The sequence below is a fragment of the Pseudophryne corroboree genome, unplaced genomic scaffold (assembly GCF_028390025.1).
Source record: "Pseudophryne corroboree isolate aPseCor3 unplaced genomic scaffold, aPseCor3.hap2 scaffold_1570, whole genome shotgun sequence".
NCBI lineage: Eukaryota > Metazoa > Chordata > Amphibia > Anura > Myobatrachidae > Pseudophryne > Pseudophryne corroboree.
In genome coordinates, this window is record NW_026968202.1 from 224 (window position 1) to 14308 (window position 14085).

At 49.6% G+C, this 14085-nt stretch overlaps 1 long non-coding RNA gene across 1 annotated transcript; it reads right to left on the reverse strand.

Annotated features, from left to right (window-relative positions):
- Positions 1-393: 393 nt before the first annotated feature.
- LOC135000759 (uncharacterized) lies at positions 394-13917 on the reverse strand. Its single transcript, XR_010202581.1, has 4 exons — positions 13808-13917; positions 4622-4813; positions 600-678; positions 394-481 (listed from the first exon to the last, which is right to left on the reverse strand). It is a non-coding gene; the product is annotated as an uncharacterized LOC135000759 (long non-coding RNA).
- Positions 13918-14085: the final 168 nt, after the last annotated feature.

The window sequence follows — 14085 nt, forward strand, 5'->3', positions numbered from 1 at the left end:
TTACTCTGTCAGAAGAATCTTCAGTCTTTTCCTTTACAATAAACCCATCAATAGGCTGCCTAATGCAGCACCCCCGTTATGTGCCTGCTTACTGCAAGACTCCAACTTACTGACTGAGCTCCTGTGCACGGAGGCGGGGCTATAGAGGAGGCTGGGCTATAGAGGAGGCGGCACTGAGCATCTTGGGAACAGTCAAAAGCTCTGAGCCTGTTGGTGCCTCGGATCAAGATCCTACTCTACACCCGATGTTAATCCTTGTGGAGTCCAGCGTACCCCGCAGCAGAAAATACAATGGCATTTACATAGTGATTAAACTGAGGTGAAACAGTATAATATCAGTGTATAAGTCACGCTGCTCTACTCTCACCCTAAATCCCACCTACCTGATCCTCCTGTGGGATCCTGTGATTCTCCTCTGTACAATCCTGGGAATACAGAGGACGGGGACATCTCTCTGGGGTATCTCTGTTACTGGGCCCATCTGTGGGAGACACACAGTGACTGAGTACAGTGTATATATGTGATTATCAGGTGATGTGTGTATATAGGGGGCCCCATACCTGCTCTCCCCTGTACAATACATGACAGTCTCCTCTTACCCAGTGATGTGAGCGGCCGGTGATTCTCCATCATCACGTCCTTGTACAGACCCCTGTGTTCCTCTATATACTCCCCCTCCTGCATGGAGACATAGACAGTGACATCCTGACACCTTATAGGAACCTGACACACACAGTGATACAGTCATCACCCAGACACGTCCCCCGGTGTTACTGTATTATGTCCCATTCCCAGCAGTCACCTCTCCAGTCATCACCCAGACACATCCCCTGGTGTTACTGTATAATGTCCCATTCCCAGCAGTCACCTCTCCAGTCATCACCCAGACACATCCCCTGGTGTTACTGTATAATGTCCCATTCCCAGCAGTCACCTCTCCAGTCATCACCCAGACACATCCCCTGGTGTTACTGTATAATGTCCCATTCCCAGCAGTCACCTCTCCAGTCATCACCCAGACACATCCCCTGGTGTTACTGTATTATGTCCCATTCCCAGCAGTCACCTCTCCAGTCATCACCCAGACACATCCCCTGGTGTTACTGTATAATGTCCCATTCCCAGCAGTCACCTCTCCAGTCACCACCCAGACACGTCCCCTGATGTTACTGTATAATGCCCCATTCCCAGCAGTCACCTCTCCAGTCATCACCCAGACACATCCCCTGGTGTGACTGTATTATGTCCCATTCCCAGCAGTCACCTCTCCAGTCATCACCCAGACACATCCCCTGGTGTTACTGTATAATGCCCCATTCCCAGCAGTCACCTCTCCAGTCATCACCCAGACACAACCCCTGGTGTTACTGTATAATGTCCCATTCCCAGCAGTCACCTCTCCAGTCATCACCCAGACACGTTCCCTGGTGTTACTGTATAATGTCTCATTCCCGGCAGTCACCTCTACAGTCATCACCCAGACACGTTCCCTGGTGTTACTGTATAATGCCCCATTCCCAGCAGTCACCTCTCCAGTCACCACCCAGACACATCCCCTGGTGTTACTGTATAATGTCCCATTCCCAGCAGTCACCTCTCCAGTCATCACCCAGACACGTCCCCTGGTGTTACTGTATAATGCCCAATTCCCAGCAGTCACCTCTCCAGTCATCACCCAGACACATCTCCTAGTGTTACTGTATACTGTCCCATTCCCAGCAATCACCCAGACATGTCCCCTGGTGTTACTGTATAATGTCCCATTCCCAGCAGTCACCTCTCCAGTCATCACCCAGACACATCCCCCTGTGTTACTGTATAATGTCCCATTCCCAGTAGTCACTTATCCAGTCATTACCCAGACACGTCCCCCGGTGTTACTGTATAATGTCCCATTCCCAGCAGTCACCTCTCTCTCATAACCAAGACACGTCCCCTGGTGTTACTGTATAATGTCCCATTCCCAGCAGTCACTTATCCAGTCATCACCCAGACACATCCCCCGGTGTTACTGTATAATGTCCCATTCCCAGCAGTCACCTCTCCAGTCACCACCCAGACACGTCCCCTGATGTTACTGTATAATGCCCCATTCCCAGCAGTCACCTCTCCAGTCATCACCCAGACACATCTCCTGGTGTTACTGTATAATGTCCCATTCCCAGCAGTCATCTCTCCAGTCATCACCCAGACACATCCCCTGGTGTTACTGTATTATGTCCCATTCCCAGCAGTCACCTCTCCAGTCATCACCCAGACACATCCCCTGGTGTTACTGTATAATGCCCCATTCCCAGCAGTCACCTCTCCAGTCATCACCCAGACACAACCCCTGGTGTTACTGTATAATGTCCCATTCCCAGCAGTCACCTCTCCAGTCATCACCCAGACACGTTCCCTGGTGTTACTGTATAATGTCTCATTCCCGGCAGTCACCTCTACAGTCATCACCCAGACACGTTCCCTGGTGTTACTGTATAATGCCCCATTCCCAGCAGTCACCTCTCCAGTCACCACCCAGACACATCCCCTGGTGTTACTGTATAATGTCCCATTCCCAGCAATCACCCAGACATGTCCCCTGGTGTTACTGTATAATGTCCCATTCCCAGCAGTCACCTCTCCAGTCATCACCCAGACACATCCCCCTGTGTTACTGTATAATGTCCCATTCCCAGTAGTCACTTATCCAGTCATTACCCAGACACGTCCCCCGGTGTTACTGTATAATGTCCCATTCCCAGCAGTCACCTCTCTCTCATAACCAAGACACGTCCCCTGGTGTTACTGTATAATGTCCCATTCCCAGCAGTCACTTATCCAGTCATCACCCAGACACATCCCCCGGTGTTACTGTATAATGTCCCATTCCCAGCAGTCACCTCTCCAGTCATCACCCAGATACATCCCTTGGTGTTACTGTATAATGTCCCATTCCCAGCAGTCACTTCTCCAGTCATCACCCAGACACGTCCCCCGGTGTTACTGTATAATGTCCCATTCCCAGCAGTCACCTCTCCAGTCATCACCCAGACACATCCACTGGTGTTACTGTATAATGTCCCATTCCCAGCAGACACCTCTCCATTCATCACCCAGACACTTCCTCTGGTGTTACTGTATAATGTTCCATTCCCAGCAGTCACCTCTCCAGTCATCACCCAGACACCCCCCCCCCCGGTGTTACTGTATAATGTCCCATTCCCAGAAGTCACCTCTCCAGTCATCACCCAGACACATCTCCTGGTGTTACTGTATAATGTCCCATTCCCAGCAGTCATCTCTCCAGTCATCACCCAGACACATCCCCTGGTGTTACTGTATACTGTCCCATTCCCAGCAATCACCCAGACATGTCCCCTGGTGTTACTGTATAATGTCCCATTCCCAGCAGTCACCTCTCCAGTCATCACCCAGACACGTCCCCTGGTGTTACTGTATAATGTCCCATTCCCAGCAGTCACCTCTCCAGTCATCACCCAGACACATCTCCTAGTGTTACTGTATACTGTCCCATTCCCAGCAATCACCCAGACATGTCCCCTGGTGTTACTGTATAATGTCCCATTCCCAGCAGTCACCTCTCCAGTCATCACCCAGACACATCCCCCTGTGTTACTGTATAATGTCCCATTCCCAGTAGTCACTTATCCAGTCATTACCCAGACACGTCCCCCGGTGTTACTGTATAATGTCCCATTCCCAGCAGTCACCTCTCTCTCATAACCAAGACACGTCCCCTGGTGTTACTGTATAATGTCCCATTCCCAGCAGTCACTTATCCAGTCATCACCCAGACACATCCCCCGGTGTTACTGTATAATGTCCCATTCCCAGCAGTCACCTCTCCAGTCATCACCCAGATACATCCCTTGGTGTTACTGTATAATGTCCCATTCCCAGCAGTCACCTCTCCAGTCATCACCCAGACACGTCCCCCGGTGTTACTGTATAATGTCCCATTCCCAGCAGTCACCTCTCCAGTCATCACCCAGACACATCCACTGGTGTTACTGTATAATGTCCCATTCCCAGCAGACACCTCTCCATTCATCACCCAGACACTTCCTCTGGTGTTACTGTATAATGTTCCATTCCCAGCAGTCACCTCTCCAGTCATCACCCAGACACCCCCCCCGGTGTTACTGTATAATGTCCCATTCCCAGAAGTCACCTCTCCAGTCATCACCCAGACACATCTCCTGGTGTTACTGTATAATGTCCCATTCCCAGCAGTCATCTCTCCAGTCATCACCCAGACACATCCCCTGGTGTTACTGTATACTGTCCCATTCCCAGCAATCACCCAGACATGTCCCCTGGTGTTACTGTATAATGTCCCATTCCCAGCAGTCACCTCTCCAGTCATCACCCAGACACATCCCCTGGTGTTACTGTATAATGCCCCATTCCCAGCAGTCACCTCTCCAGTCATCACCCAGACACGTCCCCCGGGGTTACTGTATAATGTCCCATTCCCAGCAGTCACTTATCCAGTCATTACCCAGACACGTCCCCCGGTGTTACTGTATAATGTCCCACTCCCAGCAGTCACCTCTCCAGTCATCACCCAGACACGTCCCCTGGTGTTACTGTATAATGTCCCATTCCCAGCAGTCACCTCTCCTGTCAGCAGCTGAATGATCTTGTTGGTGAGTTCCAGGATCTTCTGGTCACTGTGTCTCTCATGTATCAGTGAGTGAGGTGGAGGCACCGTGATGGGGCTGTGGGTCCTGCTTAGTCAACCTGACACACGAGGATGGCTGCTGGGTGTCTCACACTCACCAAAGGTCGTCTTCACTACTGTATTACCCTGCAAAATGGGGGAGACATCAATATTGCTGCAAATACTCCCAGATCCCTTCAGCTCCCCAGTCATGTCCCTGCATTATTACTATAGATATAAGCGATGTCACTGTGATGCTCCCAGATCCCCTCACCTCCCCAGTCATGTCCCTGTATTATTTCTATAGATATAAGTGATGTCACTGTGACGCTCCCAGATACCTTCACCTCCCCAGTCATGTCCCTGTATTATTACTATAGATATAAATGACGTCACTGTGATGCTCCCAGATCCTCTCACCTCCCCAGTCATGTCCCTGTATTATTACTATAGATATAAATGACGTCACTGTGATGCTCCCAGATCCTCTCACCTCCCCAGTCATGTCCCTGTATTATTACTAGAGATATAAGTGATGTCACTGTGATGCTCACAGATCCCTTCACCTTCCCAGTTATGTCTCTGTATTATTACTATAGATATAAGTGACATCACTGTGACACTCCTAGGAGTCTGATATACATTTGCTTCATACTGCTCCAATTATCATCTGTTACACATACCAGGGATATTATGGTGTCTGCTTTTATACATCCTAGATTTTGAGCAATATTTTCAATCCCCACAATTACATATAATCAAATTAATAATAAGAATTTACTTACCGATAATTCTATTTCTCGGAGTCCGTAGTGGATGCTGGGGTTCCTGAAAGGACCATGGGGGATAGCGGCTCCGCAGGAGACAGGGCACAAAAAGTAAAGCTTTAGGATCAGGTGGTGTGCACTGGCTCCTCCCCCTATGACCCTCCTCCAAGCCTCAGTTAGGATACTGTGCCCGGACGAGCGTACACAATAAGGAAGGATTTTGAATCCCGGGTAAGACTCATACCAGCCACACCAATCACACTGTACAACCTGTGATCTGAACCCAGTTAACAGTATGATAACAGCGGAGCCTCTGAAAAGATGGCTCACAACAATAATAACCCGATTTTTGTAACTATGTACAAGTATTGCAGATAATCCGCACTTGGGATGGGCGCCCAGCATCCACTACGGACTCCGAGAAATAGAATTATCGGTAAGTAAATTCTTATTTTCTCTATCGTCCTAGTGGATGCTGGGGTTCCTGAAAGGACCATGGGGATTATACCAAAGCTCCCAAACGGGCGGGAGAGTGCGGATGACTCTGCAGCACCGAATGAGAGAACTCCAGGTCCTCCTCAGCCAGGGTATCAAATTTGTAGAATTTAGCAAACGTGTTTGCCCCTGACCAAGTAGCTGCTCGGCAAAGTTGTAAAGCCGAGACCCCTCGGGCAGCCGCCCAAGATGAGCCCACTTTCCTTGTGGAATGGGCTTTTACTGATTTTGGCTGTGGCAATCCTGCCACAGAATGTGCAAGCTGAATTGTACTACAAATCCAACGAGCAATCGTCTGCTTAGAAGCAGGAGCACCCAGCTTGTTGGGTGCATACAGGATAAACAGCGAGTCAGATTTTCTGACTCCAGCCGTCCTGGAAACATATTTTCAAGGCCCTGACAACGTCAAGCAACTTAGAGTCCTCTAAGTCCCTGGTAGCCGCAGGTACCACAATAGGTTGGTTCATGTGAAATGCAGAAACCACCTTAGGTAGAAATTGAGGACGAGTCCTCAATTCCGCCCTGTCAGAATGAAAAATTAAGTAAGGGCTTTTATACGATAAAGCCGCCAATTCTGACACACGCCTGGCTGAAGCCAAGGCTAACAGCATCGACACCTTCCATGTGAGATATTTTAAGTCCACAGTGGAAAGTGGTTCAAACCAATGTGACTTTAGAAAACTCAACACCACATTGAGATCCCAAGGTGCCACTGGAGGCACAAAAGGAGGCTGTATGTGCAGGACCCCTTTTACAAATGTCTGAACTTCAGGTACTGAAGCCAGTTCTTTCTGGAAGAAAATCGACAGGGCCGAAATTTGAACCTTAATGGACCCTAATTTTAGGCCCATAGACAGTCCTGTTTGCAGGAAATGAAGGAAACGACCCAGTTGAAATTCCTCTGTAGGGGCCTTCTTGGCCTCACACCACGCAACATATTTACGCCAAATGCGGTGATAATGTTTTGCGGTTACGTCCTTCCTGGCTTTGACCAGAGTAGGGATGACTTCTTCTGGAATGCCTTTTTCCCTCAGGATCCGGCGTTCAACCGCCATGCCGTCAAACGCAGCCGCGGTAAGTCTTGGAACAGACAAGGCTCCTGCAGTAGCAGGTCCTTTCTTAGAGGTAGAGGCCACGGTTCGTCCGTGAGCATCTCTTGAAGTTCCGGGTACCAAGTCCGTCTTGGCCAATCCGGAACCACGAGTATAGTTCTTACTCCTCTCCTTCTTATGATTCTCAGTACTTTTGGTATGAGAGGCAGAGGAGGGAACACATACACTGACTGGTACACCCACGGCGTTACCAGAGCGTCCACTGCTATTGCCTGAGGGTCCCTTGACCTGGCGCAATATCTGTCCAGTTTTTTGTTGAGGCGGGACGCCATCATGTCCACCTTTGGTTTTTCCCAACGGTTTACAATCAGGTGGAAGACTTCTGGGTGAAGTCCCCACTCTCCCGGGTGAAGGTCGTGTCTGCTGAGGAAGTCTGCTTCCCAGTTGTCCACTCCCGGAATGAATACTGCTGACAGTGCTATCACATGATTTTCCGCCCAGCGAAGAATCCTTGCAGCTTCTGCCATTGCCCTCCTGCTTCTCGTGCCGCCCTGTCTGTTTACGTGGGCGACTGACGTGATGTTGTCCGATTGGATCAACACCGCCTGACCCTGAAGCAGAGGTTTTGCTTGACTTAGGGCATTGTAAATGGCCCTTAGTTCCAGAATGTTTATATGAAGAGACGTTTCCAGGCTTGACCACAGGCCCTGGAAATTCCTTCCCTGTGTGACTGCTCCCCAGCCTCTCAGGCTGGCATCCGTGGTTACCAGGATCCAATCCTGAATGCCAAATCTGCGGCCCTCTAGTAGATGAGCACTCTGCAGCCACCACAGGAGAGACACCCTTGTCCTTGGCGACAGGGTTATCCGCTGATGCATCTGCAGATGTGATCCGGACCATTTGTCCAGTAGATCCCACTGAAATGTTCTTGCATGGAATCTTCCGAATGGAATCGCTTCGTAAGAAGCCACCATTTTCCCCAGGACCCTCGTGCACTGATGCACTGAGACCTGTCCTGGTTTTAGGAGGTTCCTGACTAGCTCGGATAACTCCCTGGCCTTCTCCTCCGGGAGAAACGCCTTCTTCTGGACTGTGTCCAGAATCATTCCTAGGAACAGTAGACGTGTCGTTGGAATCAGCTGCGATTTTGGAATATTTAGAATCCACCCGTGCTGACGTAACACTACCTGAGATAGTGCTACTCCGACTTCTAACTGTTCCCTGGATCTTGCCCTTATCAGGAGATCGTCCAAGTAAGGGATAATTAAAATGTCTTTTCTTCTTAGAAGAATCATCATTTCGGCCATTACCTTGGTAAAGACCCGAGGTGCCGTGGACAATCCAAACGGCAGCGTCTGAAACTGATAATGACAGTTTTGTACTACAAACCTGAGGTACCCTTGGTGAGAAGGGTATATCGGGACGTGGAGATAAGCATCCTTGATGTCCAGAGACACCATATAGTCCCCTTCTTCCAGGTTTGCTATCACTGCTCTGAGTGACTCCATCTTGAATTTGAACCTTTTTATGTAAGTGTTCAAGGATTTCAGATTTAAAATTGGTCTCACCGAGCCGTCCGGCTTCGGTACCACAAACAGCGTGGAATAATACCCCTTTCCTTGTTGCAGGAGGGGTACCTTGATTATCACCTGCTGGGAATACAGCTTGTGAATGGCTGCCAAAACTGCCTCCCTGTCGGAGGGAGACTTTGGTAAAGCAGACTTCAGGAAACGACGAGGGGGAAACGCCTCGAATTCCAGTTTGTACCCCTGCGATACTACCTGTAGAATCCAGGGATCCACTTGCGAGTGAGCCCACTGCGCGTTGAAATTCTTGAGACGGGCCCCCACCATATCTGAGTCTGCTTGTAAAGCCCCAGCGTCATGCTGAAGACTTGGCAGAAGCAGGGGAGGGCTTCTGCTCCTGTGAAGCGGCTGCATGGTGCAGTCTTTTTCCTCTTCCTCTGCCCCGGGGCAGAAAAGAGTGGCCTTTTGCTCGCTTGTACTTATGGGAACGAAAGGACTGAGTTTGAAAAGACGGTGTCTTTTTCTGCTGATGTGGAGTGACCTGGGGTAAAAAGGTGGATTTTCCAGCCGTTGCCGTGGCCACCAGGTCCGATAGACCAGCCCCAAATAACTCCTCCCCTTTATACGGCAATACTTCCATGTGCCGTTTGGAATCCGCATCCCCTGACCACTGTCGCGTCCATAACGCTCTTCTGGCAGAGATGGACATAGCACTTATTCTTGATGCCAGGGTGCAAATATCCCTCTGTGCATCACGCATATATAGTAGTGCATCCTTTAAATGTTCTATAGTTAACAAAATATTGTCCCTATCCAGGGTATCAATATTCTCGGTCAGGGAATCCGACCATGCGACTCCAGCACTGCACATCCAGGCTGAGGCGATTGCTGGTCGCAGTATAACACCAGTATGTGTGTATATACTTTTTAGGATATTTTCCAGCCTTCTATCAGCTGGTTCTTTGAGGGTAGCCGTATCAGGAGACGGTAACGCTACTTGTTTTGATAAACGTGTGAGCGCCTTATCTACCCTAGGGGGTGTTTCCCAACGCGCCCTAACCTCTGGCGGGAAAGGATATAATGCTAATAATTTTTTAGAAATTAGCTGTTTTTTATCGGGGGAAACCCACGCTTTTTCACACACCTCATTTATTTCCTCTGACTCAGGAAAAAATATTGGTAGTTTTTTCTCTCCCCACATAATACCCTTCTTTGTGGTACTTGTAGTGTCAGAAAGGTTCAATGCCTCTTTCATTGCCGTGATCATGTAACGTGTGGCCCTACTGGACATTACGTTTGTCTCGTCACCGTCGACACTAGACTCAGTATCTGTGTCAGGGTCTGTGTCGACCCACTGAGGTAACGGGCGTTTTAGCGCCCCTGACGGTGTCTGAGACGCCTGGACAGGCACTAATTGATTTGCCGGCTGTCTCATGTCGTCAACAGTTTTCTGCAAATTGCTGACATTATCACTTAATTGTTTAAATACAATCATCCAGTCAGGTGTCGACTCCCTAGGGGGTGACATCACCAACACAGGCAACTGCTCCGCCTCCACATAATTTTCCTCCTCATACATGTCGACACACGCGTACCGACACACAGCACACACACCGGGAATGCTCTGATAGAGGACAGGACCCCACTTAGCCCTTTGGAGAGACAGAGGGAGAGTCTGCCAGCACACACCCAGCGCTATATATATATATACACAGGGATAACCTTATATAAGTGTTATTCCCTTATAGCTGCTGTTATTATCGTTATTTGCTGCCAAAAATGCCCCCCCCTTCTCTTTTTTACCCTGATTCTGAAGCAGGACTGCAGGGGAGAGTCAGGGAGCCGTCCTTCCAGCGGAGCTGTGAGGGAAAATGGCGCTTGTGTGCTGAGGAGATAGGCTCCGCCCCTTCACGACGTCCTTATCTCCCGCTTTTCTGTGTAAAATGGCAGGGGATTAAAATACATCCATATAGCCCAGGAGCTATATGTGATGTATTCTGTTTTGCCACCTAAGGTATTCCGTTATATTGCGTCTCAGGGCGCTCCCCCCCCAGCGCCCTGCACCCTCAGTGACCGGAGTGTGAAGTGTGCTGAGAGCAATGGCGCACAGCTGCGGTGCTGTGCGCTACCTTAGTCTGAAGACAGGATGTCTTCTGCCGCCGATTTCACCGGACCTCTTCGTCTCTTCTGGCTCTGTAAGGGGGACGGCGGCGCGGCTCCGGTGACCCATCCAGGCTGAACCTGTGATCGTCCCTCTGGAGCTAGTGTCCAGTAGCCTAAGAAACCCGATCCACTCTGCACTCAGGTGAGTCCGTTTCTTCTCCCCTTAGTCCCACGGTGCAGTGAGCCTGTTGCCAGCAGGACTCACTGAAAATAAAAAAACCTAACTAAACTTTTATTCTAAGCAGCTCAGGAGAGCCACCTAGATTGCACCCTTCTCGGCCGGGCACAAAAATCTAACTGAGGCTTGGAGGGGGGTCATAGGGGGAGGAGCCAGTGCACACCACCTGATCCTAAAGCTTTACTTTTTGTGCCCTGTCTCCTGCGGAGCCGCTATCCCCCATGGTCCTTTCAGGAACCCCAGCATCCACTAGGACGATAGAGAAAATAGTAATAATAAATAAGAATTTACTCACCGGTAATTCTATTTCTCGTAGTCCGTAGTGGATGCTGGGAACTCCGTAAGGACCATGGGGAATAGCGGGCTCCGCAGGAGACTGGGCACAACTAAAGAAAGCTTTAGGACTACCTGGTGTGCACTGGCTCCTCCCCCTATGACCCTCCTGCAGACCACAGTTAGGAAACTGTGCCCGGAAGAGCTGACACAATAAGGAAAGGATTTTGAATCCCGGGTAAGACTCATACCAGCCACACCAATCACACCGTACAACTCGTGATACTATACCCAGTCAACAGTATGAAGAACAACTGAGCCTCTCAACAGATGGCTCAACATTAACCCTTTAGTTGGACAATAACTATATACAAGTATTGCAGACAATCCGCACTTGGAATGGGCGCCCAGCATCCACTACGGACTACGAGAAATAGAATTACCGGTGAGTAAATTCTTATTTTCTCTGACGTCCTAGTGGATGCTGGGAACTCCGTAAGGACCATGGGGATTATACCAAAGCTCCCAAACAGGCGGGAGAGTGCGGCTGACTCTGCAGCACCGAATGAGCAAACTCAAGGTCCTCCTCAGCCAGGGTATCAAACTTGTAGAATCTTGCAAATTGCCGGTCCCAGTATAGTACCTGAGTGTGTATATACAGACTTCAGGATAGCCTCCTGCTTTCTATCCGCAGGCTCCTTTAGGGCGGCCTTATCCTGAGACGGTAGTGCCACCTTTTTTGACAAGCGTGTGAGCGCCTTATCCACTCTAGGGGATCTCTCCCAACGTATCCTGTCCTCTGGCGGGAAAGGGTACGCCATTAGTAACTTTTTAGAAATTACCAGTTTTTTATCGGGGGAAGCCCACGCTTCTTCACATACTTCATTTAACTCCTCAGATGGGGGAAAAACCACTGGTTCCTTTTTCTCCCCAAACATAATAACCTTTTTTGTGGTAACTGGGTTAATGTCAGAAATGTGCAACACATCTTTCATTGCCGTAATCATGTAACAGATGGCCCTATTGGAATGTACATTAGTCTCTTCATCGTCGACACTGGAATCAGTATCTGTGTCGACATCTGTGTCTGCCATCTGAGGTAGCAGGCGTTTTTGAGCCCCTGATGGCTTTTGAGACGCCTGGGCAAGCACGGGCTGAGAAGCCGGCTGTCCCATGTCGTCAAACCTTTTATGTAAGGAGTTGACACTATCACGTAATTCCTTCCACATATCCATCCACTCAGGTGTCGACCCCGCAGGGGGTGACATCACATTTATCGGCATCTGCTCCGCCTCCACATAAGTCTCCTCATCAAACATGTCGACACAGCCGTACCGACACACCGCACACACACAGGGAATGCTCTGACTGAGGACAGGACCTCACAAAAGCCCTTTGGGGAGACAGAGGGAGAGTATGCCAGCACACACCAACAGCGCTATATAACACAGGGATATACACTATAACTGAGTGATTTTCCCAATAGCTGCTTATATAATTGATATTGCGCCTAAATTTAGTGCCCCCCCTCTCTTTTTTACCCTATTGAGCCTGGAAACTGCAGGGGAGAGCCTGGGGAGCGTCCTTCCAGCGGAGCTGTGAGAGGAAATGGCGCCAGTGTGCTGAGGGAGATAGCCCCGCCCCTTTTTCAGCTGACTTCTCCCGCTTTTATAATATTAATGTGGCAGGGGTATTTTACACATATATAGCTTTTTAGGCTATATTATGTGTGTTTGCCACTTGTTAAGGTACTCTAATTGCTGCCCCGGGCGCCCCCCCCCCCCATCAGTGACCGGAGTGTGTGGTGTGCATAGGGAGCAATGGCGCACAGCTGCAGTGCTGTGCGCTACCTTAATGAAGACCGGAGTCTTCAGCCGCCGATTTCCAGGATTCTCTTCTTGCTTCTGGCTCTGTAAGGAGGACGGCGGCGCGGCTCCGGGACCGGACGACCGAGGCTGGGCCTGTGTTCAATCCCTCTGGAGCTAATGGTGTCCAGTAGCCTAAGAAGCCCAAGCTAGCTGCAAGCAGGTAGGTTCGCTTCTTCTCCCCTTAGTCCCTCGTTGCAGTGAGTCTGTTGCCAGCAGGTCTCACTGAAAATAAAAAACCTAAAATATACTTTCTTTCTAGGAGCTCAGGAGAGCCCCTAGTGTGCATCCAGCTCGGCTGGGCACAAAATTCTAACTGAGGCTTGGAGGAGGGTCATAGTGGGAGGAGCCAGTGCACACCAGGTAGTCCTAAAGCTTTATTTAGTTGTGCCCAGTCTCCTGCGGAGCCGCTATTCCCCACGGTCCTTACGGAGTTCCCAGCATCCACTAGGACGTTAGAGAAATAATAATAACGACACTAAAGGCTGCTCCCCAGTATAAAAATAATAACAGATGTCTTTAAAAGCAGGACACCTCAGACCATTCCTCCTGTATTGTAGGACATCACCACCACTCCCGACACATAATAATAATACCAGGACACCACATGCCACTCCCTCTGTATAATTATAATAATAATAATAATAATAATAATAAAAGGACACAACAGGCTGCTCCCTCTATATAATAATTTCTGGAAACCACAGTCTGCTCCCCCAGTAAAATAATAATAACAACAAGACACCACAGGCTGCTCCCCCTGTATAGTAATAATAACAGGACACCACAGGCTGCTCCCCCTGTATAGTAAGACGCCATTACCTGATCTCTACGGACACCGAAGATTCCTCTGTGTGGAATGGAGTACAGTGACCGGAAGTAAGGTGGATCGCACAGGCCGGAAGTAGGGAATGATTCGCACAGGCCGCTTCCTAGTTACTGGCCCCTCCCCTCCAACACACCTCCCACAGCCCGCCCTCTCTAATGAATATTACAATACATGTCCTCAGTGCAGGAGGCCGGCGGCCATTTTCTTGTAGACCAGTCCGGCAGCAGCAATAGGTTCCCTGGCTGTGTGACGTCAGGAGCGGCGGCCATTT